At 43.2% G+C, this 10,862-nt stretch overlaps 1 long non-coding RNA gene across 1 annotated transcript; it reads left to right on the forward strand.

Moving 5' to 3' along the window:
• Positions 1-6,651: 6,651 nt before the first annotated feature.
• On the forward strand, positions 6,652-8,019 carry LOC308479778. Its single transcript, XR_013987820.1, has 2 exons — positions 6,652-7,651; positions 7,683-8,019. It is a non-coding gene; the product is annotated as an uncharacterized lncRNA (long non-coding RNA).
• Positions 8,020-10,862: the final 2,843 nt, after the last annotated feature.

Genomic DNA, 10,862 nt, shown 5'->3' on the forward strand with positions numbered 1-10,862 from the left:
TAATGTTTAAACTAGAAACAGCAACCTTCAATGTTCCATTGAATTCTGAAGTAGGGATATTGTTAATAAAAGCCCAACTCTCTCTAGCATTAATTTTAAAAAGAGGAGCACATGACTGGAAGCTGAGAAAGAGAAAAGCACATTATTTGCCCTCAAGGCTCTGAACCAAAAGCAGAAGAGAAAAAAGAAGTGTGTGTGTATAGAGTGGGTGGGGGTGGAAAAGCTGCTCTTGGTGGTTTCCCCCCCTTCAAAATGAGCATTTGTGACCTGCCAACACCATCATTCTTTCCATGCCTGTCTTGTCTCCTGCTGAAGCAAAAGCTTCTCATATAGAGTTCAACCTTTTGAAGATACGCAGCTGCCTGGATTACTATCAGAGCATCAGTAGGGCTCTCAGCAGGCTTCTCTACACCTAGATAGACTTATCTGGTCTCTGTTGCTGCAGCAATCCAAGCATCTCACGATTCTGAATGCATTTTTAATACCTCAATCCCTTTTTCATGGGCAGGCAAGTTATGATCTCTTCTGCACAAGAAGAAACTACAGCAGAGAGAAATAATCCATGGGAGTGTAGGACTCTCCTTTTCACACTTCCTCAATCTGGCAGGGAGTTCCATACCCATTCATTCAGATTTTATGGATTGCCAAATCCTGTATTTACACTGCAATCCTATGTATGTTTACTCAAAATATTACTCCTCAGTTCAGTGGGAGATTTCCTTGCTAATAAGTGGGCATAGGATTGCAGCCTTAATTTCTTAATTAATTTCTTAAATGAGAAGATACCCTCCAGCCAGGTAGCCTATACACATCATAAATCCAGTTGAAGGGGAAAACTGGCTGAGGAAATGACATCCTGCACACAGTTGGAACTATTCCAACCTTTATTGCTAATTTTTGTGTTTTGGATTTGAGCCCCTGTATAGAAAATAAATTCAGGGATTAAGCTATGAATTTAATCCTAACCTTGTGGGTACAGGAGTCTTTTCCTAATTTCTTAGTCTCTGCTAATCCAAAGTGTCCTCTTATTTGGAAAATATGGCTTAATATGGCACGTAAACATTTACTTATTCATATACTACCCTTCATCAAAAGATTTCAGGGAGGTTCACAGAATAGACCATCCACAAAATTTCCCCCAGAAGGAAGAGCTGCTGTGTTCTGAAAACACAGCAGCTCTGAGGTTCTTGGGATAGTTGGAACCAATTTCTGTTCTGGCTGTGCGAAAATCAGGTCCTTGTCAGGATAAGGGAGTTTGTCTTCAAAATAGCATCATGTGGGCGTATAGCACGTTTAATGCCCAACGCTATAAACTGCTCAGGCAGATTAAGCCATCCCACTCACTGACCAGAATATAATCAGAGATCTGGAGTTACTCTTCCTGGCACAGACATATTGTTGGCATTCAAAAAGATGAGAGATATGGGAGCACAGGGTAAAAATAATTTATGTCAAGAAGAGGAAGAATAATGGGCAAAAGTGCCCTTACCACCTCTAATCCCACAAAATAAAATCCGCCCAGAAGTAATCAAAAACCATATTAAGCAGTTTACATGAAAACAGCATTAGCAGAGAAGAGCAGTGGATTCTATCCATCTATCTTAATATTGCAGCTCTGAGGACAGATTCAACATCATGTGTTTTTATGGTGTATGCCTCAAACATTTCATACCTGCGCCTTAAAAAGGTAGCATGCATGTAAACAAAGATATGTTGAATATTATAGTTCTGCCATCCTCTGAATTTATTCCTCTGGTATCACAAAATGGGCTTTTGAAGGTGTGGGCTCTCCCCTTAAGAATTGACCCGGACCCTGTGATCATAATCTGAGGCCCTTCTTTGTGGGCCTCCTCTATGAGAGGTTCAGAGGGTGGCAGTGGTTCCCCATTTGTGAAATGCTCCCCCAGAGAGACTTGCCTGGCACCTTTATTACATATCTTTAGGCACCAGGTGAAAACATTTCTCTTCAACCAGACGTTCAGCTGATTAACATTCTATGGCTTTTTAAATGTGTTTGTGGGACAGTTTGTGCCATTACCTACCAGGCAGGTGCTGTCTCTATTTTCGATGCCTATTGAAGAGCTTCCTTTTTCAACAACCCTTTAAGGTAGAGATTGTTTTTATTCTTGCCTGTATCTGTAGTTGATTACACATTGTTTTTATATAATCAATATAATAAAACATTTTTATCTATGAAATTATTCTATATACGGTTTTATTGTTGATGTTTTTCTTGTTAACACCTCTTTGAGATGTTGAGTGGGAAGTCATCCATTGATGAAATAAAATAAACAAATGAATGCTGCATAAAACCACTGTTTTAAAAGCCTGCTAAGGATACTGCAGTCATATTTTATAGGCCAGTTATTTTTAAACTGTGTTCTGGGGAAGTATCTAATTCCTCAGAAGCTTACTGGGGTTGCTTGGTGAGCAGACCAGTAATGTCAGACAAGCTTCTTTTTGAAAACAAAAAGCTAGGGGCACTTTCTGAATGCTGTTTTTTTCCAAAGGTAGGATTCCAAACTATACTGTACCAGGTTGTGTAATTATAGTTGCTTGGGAGGTCTTGTGCAAGAATCGGCTTCTCTAGAAGGTCAGTGTTTTTGCAGTAAGAAAAGTGAGGGGAAAATGCAGTGAAAAGTGTGGCAGAACCCTTCATTTAACATACCATCATCTAACCTCCATACTAACAATTTGGACTGAATGTTCCTTAAATAGCCAATGTCATCTACTCTCCCTGCAAACAAATCATGAAAGACCCCTAGTCCACCATTATTAACTTTTCATTTCAGTGTGTAACTACAGGGATGTTTACTATGTGTCACGATACACCAGCTTCCCTGGGTCCTGTGTGGCAATGGGGAGGGAGATCCAGCCACAAAAGTGTGCGCTCCTCTGCTTGCCCACGCTCTCCATTTAAGAACTTGCTGCTACTAAGTGGAAATTTTTTGTTTCCCTGCACCCCGCCTCCCACCAAACAGCACAGAAGCTTTGTGACTTGGCTTCAAATATGGGTGGTGTACAACTGGAGACCACAAGCATTTTAATGAAATGAAGATAAACGTGTACTGAATTCTTTTTATAAACAAAAAAGGTTCTTCAAAAGACACAGGAAGGTTACTAGTATACAAGCAATTTTTGCATGGAGCAAAACATCAGTCAAAACAAACTTAGCAATAAACACAATCTACTTCCCCTACCTTTAGTCACAACCCTATAAGGATGTTCCCTTTGTATCCTGAGATCATACCTTGATCTGTTTATCCTTTGTGTGAAATCCTTCCCTGATTTGGAAGCCAAAGCAAGTTACTGAGCAGATATAACCTCTGGCCAGGTGACTTGCAATCCCCAAATTAGGGTGGTAAATATCAGCTACAAACATATACATCAGGTGTATATTTCTTGCTAATACAAAACAGTATATTATGATACCAGACAATGCATTTCTTTCACACTATGTATTTAAGCTTAGCTCACACAGGAAAACAGTAAGGCTCTATAGGGCTGGACAGCACCCCAAAGGAATCTGCACCCGGGACCTTTCTCCATCCTTAAAGTATTCTTGAATGGCCACAGCCTTCTAAACCAGTGGTCAGCAAACTTTTTCAGCAGGGGGCTGGTCCACTGTCCCTCAGACCTTGTGGGGGGCAGGATTATATTGGGGGGGAATGAACAAATTCCTGTGCCCCACAAATAACCCAGAGATGCATTTTAAATAAAAGGACACATTCTACTCATGTAAAAACACCAGGCAGGCCCCACAAATAACCCAGAGATGCATTTTAAATAAAAGGACACATTCTATTCATGTAAAAACATGCTGATTCCCAGACAGTCTGCAGGCTGGATTTAGAAGGCGATTGGGCCACATCTGCAAATGGTACCTCTGGGGCTGGCCAGGGGGTGCTTCCCAGACCCCTGTAGGGTAGTTTGAGGTGGCACCTTTCTTTGGGGTGGGGGGGAGGCAGCTCAGAGACCAGGGGTGGCAGCTGCGGCTACCCAGATGACTCCCAAGGAGAGGGGAGAGAAGAGGAGGCTGAGGGAATGCTCCACAAGGCAGGACGTTCGAAAAAGGGTGAGAGGCTGCCAGCTCTGTAGGCAAGGAGTGAGATAACTGGGCTCCTGAGCCCCACAGGGGTGCCGCAGAAGAATGTAGTTGGCCAAGCGAGCCGTGGACCCAAAAAGGTTGAAAACCTCTGGTATAAGCAGTTAAGTTTGTGTTCTGTTGACTTTCGCCAACTGCTACCCTACCCCAAGGTGAGAAAGTTTAGGCTGCTGGATATCACAGTTGCTAGGGAGCAAGAGTGGGAAAGGGCCACAGCCTTTCAACCATGCTTTTGGGCTTAAAGGTTGTGTTTTCATCTTGTTTTATATTACACTGATTTTGCATAGGCTGCCAAACGCAGCCGTTGGTAAAAATGCAGGGCATAATCCATCAAAAATAAAAGTAATATTACTTACTACATATTACTGGTACCACTCAATATGAAAGGGTTCTCCCTGCTGTAAATGTTGCAGAATGTGTTCCAGGCTGACAGGAAGAAGGATTATGAATGCTGGGCATTTCATTTGTCATCAGCACCCAGGGGCAGTTAACCCCCTCATAAGAAGAAAAAGTTAGTTCAAGCCTCTCCCAAGCCATTTCCGGCTTAATGAAATTTCACACAGAAATGGATATAACATCTTTTTTCTTTTCTTTTTTTCAGTGTCCAGAGTATTACTCTTTTTTTTTTCCTTTGACAGCCTGCCTTCTGCATTTAAGAAGAGGTTCTATAGAATATTTAACAGCAGAACAAGGCAGCCGCTTCAAACATGTGCTACTATATGCTCCTTTCTTATCTCATCAAAGGCTTTTCATTCCTCTCCTCTGGAAGCTACTGAGACCTCAGAAGATTTGGGATTTGAGGAGTTTGCCTGAAAAACAAACACAAACCAAACAACCCCCCTGTGACTTACTGTTTTATTTTAACAAAGAGGGCTTTTTCCTCTATTCTTTTTTTGCCCTTTCTTCCTTTAGGTGCTCTGCGAGATTCATTTCCCTGACCAGCCCCCATCCCTCTGTGGGGGGGAGGGAGGCAGGAGCTTAAACGTCACCACAACTTGCCAAGCCTCCTGAGCCAGATTCACGATGAAAAGGAAATAAAGAGCCTACGTTATTTCAAATTCTTCCTTTAATCTTATTTTCTGTACAGCTATCTCCCTATCCAATTACTTGTCTTACAAGTGACATCACAATATTAAATTTCTGAGAGCTAAAGCGCTTTGAAAAAAATTAATATAACCTACATTGAAGCAGACATGGTTTAGACAAGATTTTATTTACTCTCACTGGTGCCTGGCAGTATCAAAGTCACTGATGTGGTATCAGTGACTTCATGCTTAAATGAAGGCTCTTCAAATATGCACACAATTTAGCTGTTGTAAGGCAGCATTGTAAAAGAAAAGAATCCTAACTTGCTGTTAAACTTGTATGCATTGAAGTCGAAAGGCTGAATGAAGCACATTGCTGCTGAACATTCTGGGGAATGATTCTGATGTAACAACAAACCATGGTTAGACATTACATGCCTAAGTCTTAAGCTTGCACACTCTCCACTTTGTCTGCCCTCTAGCAATCCCCTCCCTCCCTTTCTGTTTTGAATCTAGCCACAATTTGTCATTTAATCTAGCTGGCAAACTGGGTTGCACCGGCCCTGTAAACCAAGGTTTGATCATGGTTTGTGAATGATATTTTGCCAGCTCAGATGATATGGTGAATTGTGGTCTCCCTTAAACTAGGAAAGGAAAAAAGAGGGCAACTGATACACATGAAGGAGATTGCCAGGCTGATCTGCCTAGCACCAAAATATGGTTTGGCATTATACCTGTACCATCACATTGTGGGGAAAGTGTGTGCTTTTTATAGATGATGGATGACCACCTTCCTTCCAGGCAGCCTCAAGCACTGCCTCCTTTTATTTCAGAAATTAAGCACTGCCTTTGTGCAGCTGGGAAAACGGAGATGAAAGCAGTGCTGGCAAAGTCTGCAAGGATGAAGACTGCTTTTGAGGCATCTAATCATAGCCTGCATTTTTATCAAGGCTTATAGTTTGATTAGGGTCTGTATTTTAAAATGAGCTTAAAGATTTTCAAATGTTTTATGCCAGGCAGAAGACCAGCTGCCTAAGTACTTTGGCAAGATGTTTATCCTCCTGGACAAGGGGGCCCCCTGATTTATAGCAGAAAACAATTCTCAAAGTCGTAAAAAGAGAATTACAAGCTGAGAGCAAGGTTACACCACCCTACATAATTAAGAGTTGGTAAATAGTAAAAACCATTAAACTTGAGCCATATCTTTCTAAGGTTAAAGGCCAAGAGCAACTGGCTGGAGAAGGAGAAGTGTAAACAGAAAAAGAGGCTTTTTCCTATTTTATTTTGAGGCTGTAAACTGATTCCTTCCTGTTACTTTGAGAAGATTTATTCTTGTAAAAAGCTATCTCTGATAATGTATGAAATATACTGGCTTAAATGTAATTATGCAAAGGATCTAGAAAGAAAGAAATGTTAAATTCTTATTTCATAGAGTCATATTGCTGTAGGAGACCAGAGGGGCAAATGAGCCCAGCCCCCTGCCAGACAGGAGACGCCATCGAGCACTCCTGATATATGGTTGTCAGGCCTTTGTTTAAAGACCTTCAAAAAGGAGATCTTTCATTGATGATGCATGAGAATGTGAACCCAAGATCTCTGACATCTGTTTAAGATAAAAATTTAAAATTATTAACCATCTGTTTTGGAGGGCAATAGGGCAAGGAGGGCAAGAGGTGAGCTGGTAATTAAGGTTCCTTGTTGAGACAAATGTAAGATATATGACTACTTATTTGTCATTTATAGATAGAAGAATATATAGCTTTTTGTATCCCATAAAAGGCAATAGGAAATGGGTGTATCTTTTAGGATTGGTTGTAGCAATCAGCCAATAGGAAATTCAACCAGGCTGATTGGACAGAGGCAGCCAAAGGAGGAGCAAGGGAGCTGGGCTGAGGGAATATAAGTGCTGGCCATAATGGCAGGAGACCAGGCCAGAGCTTGGTAACCATATACCACTGTGCCTCTCATTTATTTGTCTGACAAATAAATTATTATTTTAATTTCTCTATTGCTGCGTTGAATATTTCATTCCAGCTAAGCGTTAACCACAAGCAGGGTGCTACATTTTATGGTGCCGTGACTCGGATAAGTGGTCTGCTGGAACGCAGCCCCTTCGCCTTACTGGGCAGGGTACAAGAGAGAGGACCACTCACTGCTTACCCAGCGCGCACTGGGAAGTTTTTTTCCAGGGGAACGCAGAAGTCTCGTCTGTCTGATACCCTGCCCACCGACGGCGACGGACCGGGGGGAACCAGAGAAATAAACAGGCAACCAACTAAGGGTAAGTGCACTAAGGGGTTTTTGGCCCTCCAATTAATTGGGAGGAAGAGAAGTCTTGATCAAACTTCTGCGTCTCAGTAAAGGGGAACTGAGTACGCTAGGTGGTTGGGTACATCAGATGGTGATCTGGTGTAGGGAAAGGAAAGGTTGGGAGGTAGAGTATGGTGAAATATCCAGCGCATTGTATGTGTGAGAAAGTACAATTTGTAGCTGACCTGAGTGTGGAGTGGGTAGTACTTCGGTTCCCGGTAAGGCGACTTCACCCGGGCAAGGAATCTCACGAAGCGTGTGTGTGAGTGACTGAGTGGATACTTCACAGGGCCATACAATGGGAGTTGGGGGTTCAAAGGGGGAAAATACACCTCTTGAATGTATGTTAAATAATTTTAAGAAAGCCTTCTCAGGGGCATATGGAGTCAAAATGACGCCAGAACGCTTGAGAACGTTATGTGAATTAGAGTGGCCGAAACAAAATACTGAATGGCCATCTCAGGGAACCTTTGATATAAATTTAGTAAGCAAACTTTGGTCTAACATCGCCAAAGAAACTGGAGGGTGCCCAGAACAATTTTCATATATAGATTCTTGGCTGAGCACATTAAATAAAAATCCTCCATGGATAAGGGAATGCAAAATCAAACGATGCAAATTGTTGGCTGTAAAAGCCGAAGCTAGGAAAGGAATCTTGCCAAATAAACTCAAACCCATTTTTGAGGGACCAGAGGAAGAGGTGCTTCCACCTCCACCCTATGCTCCACATCGAAGGGAGCCTAATCCAAACACTCCACCAGTTGTAACCCCAAGGCAAGAAAGTGGAATGAATAATGGGGCTGGAGTCACAGAACTCGATTCCTTGATAGATTATGATAAATATCTTCAGGAGGCATTGGAGGCCTATAATAAAGCCCAAGCAGAAGTGGTTATTCCACCTGTGAGTCCCAGTAGAACTCCATCTACAGTCTCTTTTAGTGGAACAACTGATTGCCTACCCCAAACCCCTGTACATCCAAGTCCTAGAGAATTATTACAGAAGTTACAGGGAGACCTTAATCGGTCAGCAAGCAATACAGCCAGGCGTATAAGGCTGCTAAAAGAACGCCTTGGGACAAATACCATCCCCTATGATTTGAGGCCCCTAGAGCAAAGCGAAGAGAAAGATCACGTAGTAGCCCCTCTCAGAAGAGTATTTGATGCACTTGAGGAGCCTGTGCTGGTTAACGGGCAACTCGGACCACGGCCACCTCGAACTTCGACCCTCCAGTACATTCCATTCACAACTACGGATCTGATGAATTGGAAAACACACACCCCATCTTTCGCAGAAAAACCTCAGGCTATGATGGACTTGGTGACTTCAATAATAAATACTCATAGTCCTACTTGGACAGATTGCCGCCAGCTCCTGAATACTCTGTTCACCACTGAGGAAAGGAGAGACATAATTGAAAAGGCACAGATATATTTGCGTGAGCAGGCCAGAGTGGGAAATATTTTAAATGTTGACCGTCATCTCCGGGACAACTTTCCCTTGGAAGATCCTAATTGGGATCCAAACAATGCAATTCATCTGGCCAGGCTTACCACCTACCGCCAGACGCTTGTGCAAGGTATCCGCAGGGCATGCCAGAAGCCCACTAATATGTCTAAAGTCTCAGAAGTAGAACAGAAACCAAATGAGAGTCCAGGAGACTTTTTAGAGAGGCTGCAGGAAGCCTATCGTATATGGACTCCTTTTGACCCTGAAGCCCCTGAAAACAGCAGAATGATTACTGCTACATTTGTGGCCCAGTGCGCTTCTGACATTCGTAAGAAAATTCAGAAATCAGAAGGATGGGAAGGGATGCTGATGAGCCAAATTATGGCCATTGCACGCCGAGTTTATCGGAATAGGGATGAGGCTGAGAAGCAAGAGAAGAAGAAGTGGCAGAAGGAAAAGATGGTAATGTTAGCCACAGCAGTGAAGCAAGACTACCGCCCCTTAAATGGAGGGAGAGGGCGGGGAAGGAATCCACCACTGGGAAGGAATCAATGTGCGAATTGCAAGAAGGAGGGTCATTGGAAGCGGGAGTGTCCTGAACCCCTGAGGTTGGAAGAAGTACGCCCAGGCCCAGGCCCAGGCCCAGGCTCCGGCCCAAGAAACCAGGGACGGGGACGGGGAATGATCCGAGATGGAAGATATCAGAGACCTGGACAAGGACGGAGTAGGGACAATTTCATTGGACTGGCAGAGGAGAATTTTACCCAAGACTAGGAACGACCGGACTCCATAAAGTTAGGCTTCCAGGAGCCCACGGTCACGATTCAATTAGGGAGCCATTTAATAGACTTTATGATTGATACTGGGGCTGAATACTCAGTACTCCCAGAACTATTGCAGAAAAAGGCACCCAAAAGTGTAGTCATTAAAAGTGCCACTGGTCAGTCAGCTAAGAGGTCTTTCCTCCAACCTTTGGAATGCCAGATTGGGGGACATCGTTTAACCCATCAGTTTTTGTATATACCTGAGTGTCCAATACCTCTCTTAGGTAGAGATATGCTGTCCAAATTGCAGGCCCAAATCACCTTCACTCCTCGAGGTCCAGAAATGAAACTGCCATCAAAGGCAGCAGGAATAATTTCCCTCTCAGTACCTAAGGAACAATCATGGCGCCTAATGTCAGCCCTGCAAGTCCAACCCACATTGGATACAGAGTTAAACAAGCTCCTCCGAACCCTACAGGTGCCATCAGGAGTATGGGCCGAAAATAGCCCACCAGGAATGGCTAAGAATATAGCTCCAATTGTAGTAACCCTAAAACCTATGGCTACCCCTGTATCTGTAAAGCAATATCCTTTACCCCGGCGAGCAGCAGAGGGCATCCAGAAACATTTGGACCGCCTATTAAAATATGGTCTGCTTAAGCCCTGCCAATCAGAATGGAACACACCTCTATTGCCTGTTCGGAAACCTGGGACAGATGAATACAGGCCAGTACAGGACTTGAGGCTCGTAAACCAGGCTATCGAGACCTTGCACCCAAATGTACCAAACCCATATACCCTGCTGAGTTTGATCCCACCAGAAGCAACATTTTTTACTGTATTGGACTTGAAAGATGCATTCTTCTGTTGCCGGCTGGCACCACAGAGCCAACCTATATTTGCCTTCCAGTGGGAAGACCCTTTAACAGGAACAAAAGGCCAGCTAACCTGGACGAGATTGCCCCAGGGATTCAAAAATTCCCCAACTTTATTTGGCACTGCCTTGGCGAAGGATCTAACAAGTTACCCCTCAATACCTGGAGAAAAGGTGGTTCTGCAATATGTAGATGACCTTATATTAGCAGCAAAGGATTTTGATACCTGTAAAGAAGGGACAGAGGAACTGCTCCACTTGCTCTGGGAAGCTGGCTACCGAGTTTCCCAGAAAAAGGCACAGTTATGTTTAGAAAAGGTCAAATATTTGGGCTTTG

The sequence above is a fragment of the Podarcis pityusensis genome (genome assembly GCF_964106645.2).
Source record: "Podarcis pityusensis genome assembly, chromosome: 6".
Classification (NCBI taxonomy): domain Eukaryota; kingdom Metazoa; phylum Chordata; class Lepidosauria; order Squamata; family Lacertidae; genus Podarcis; species Podarcis pityusensis.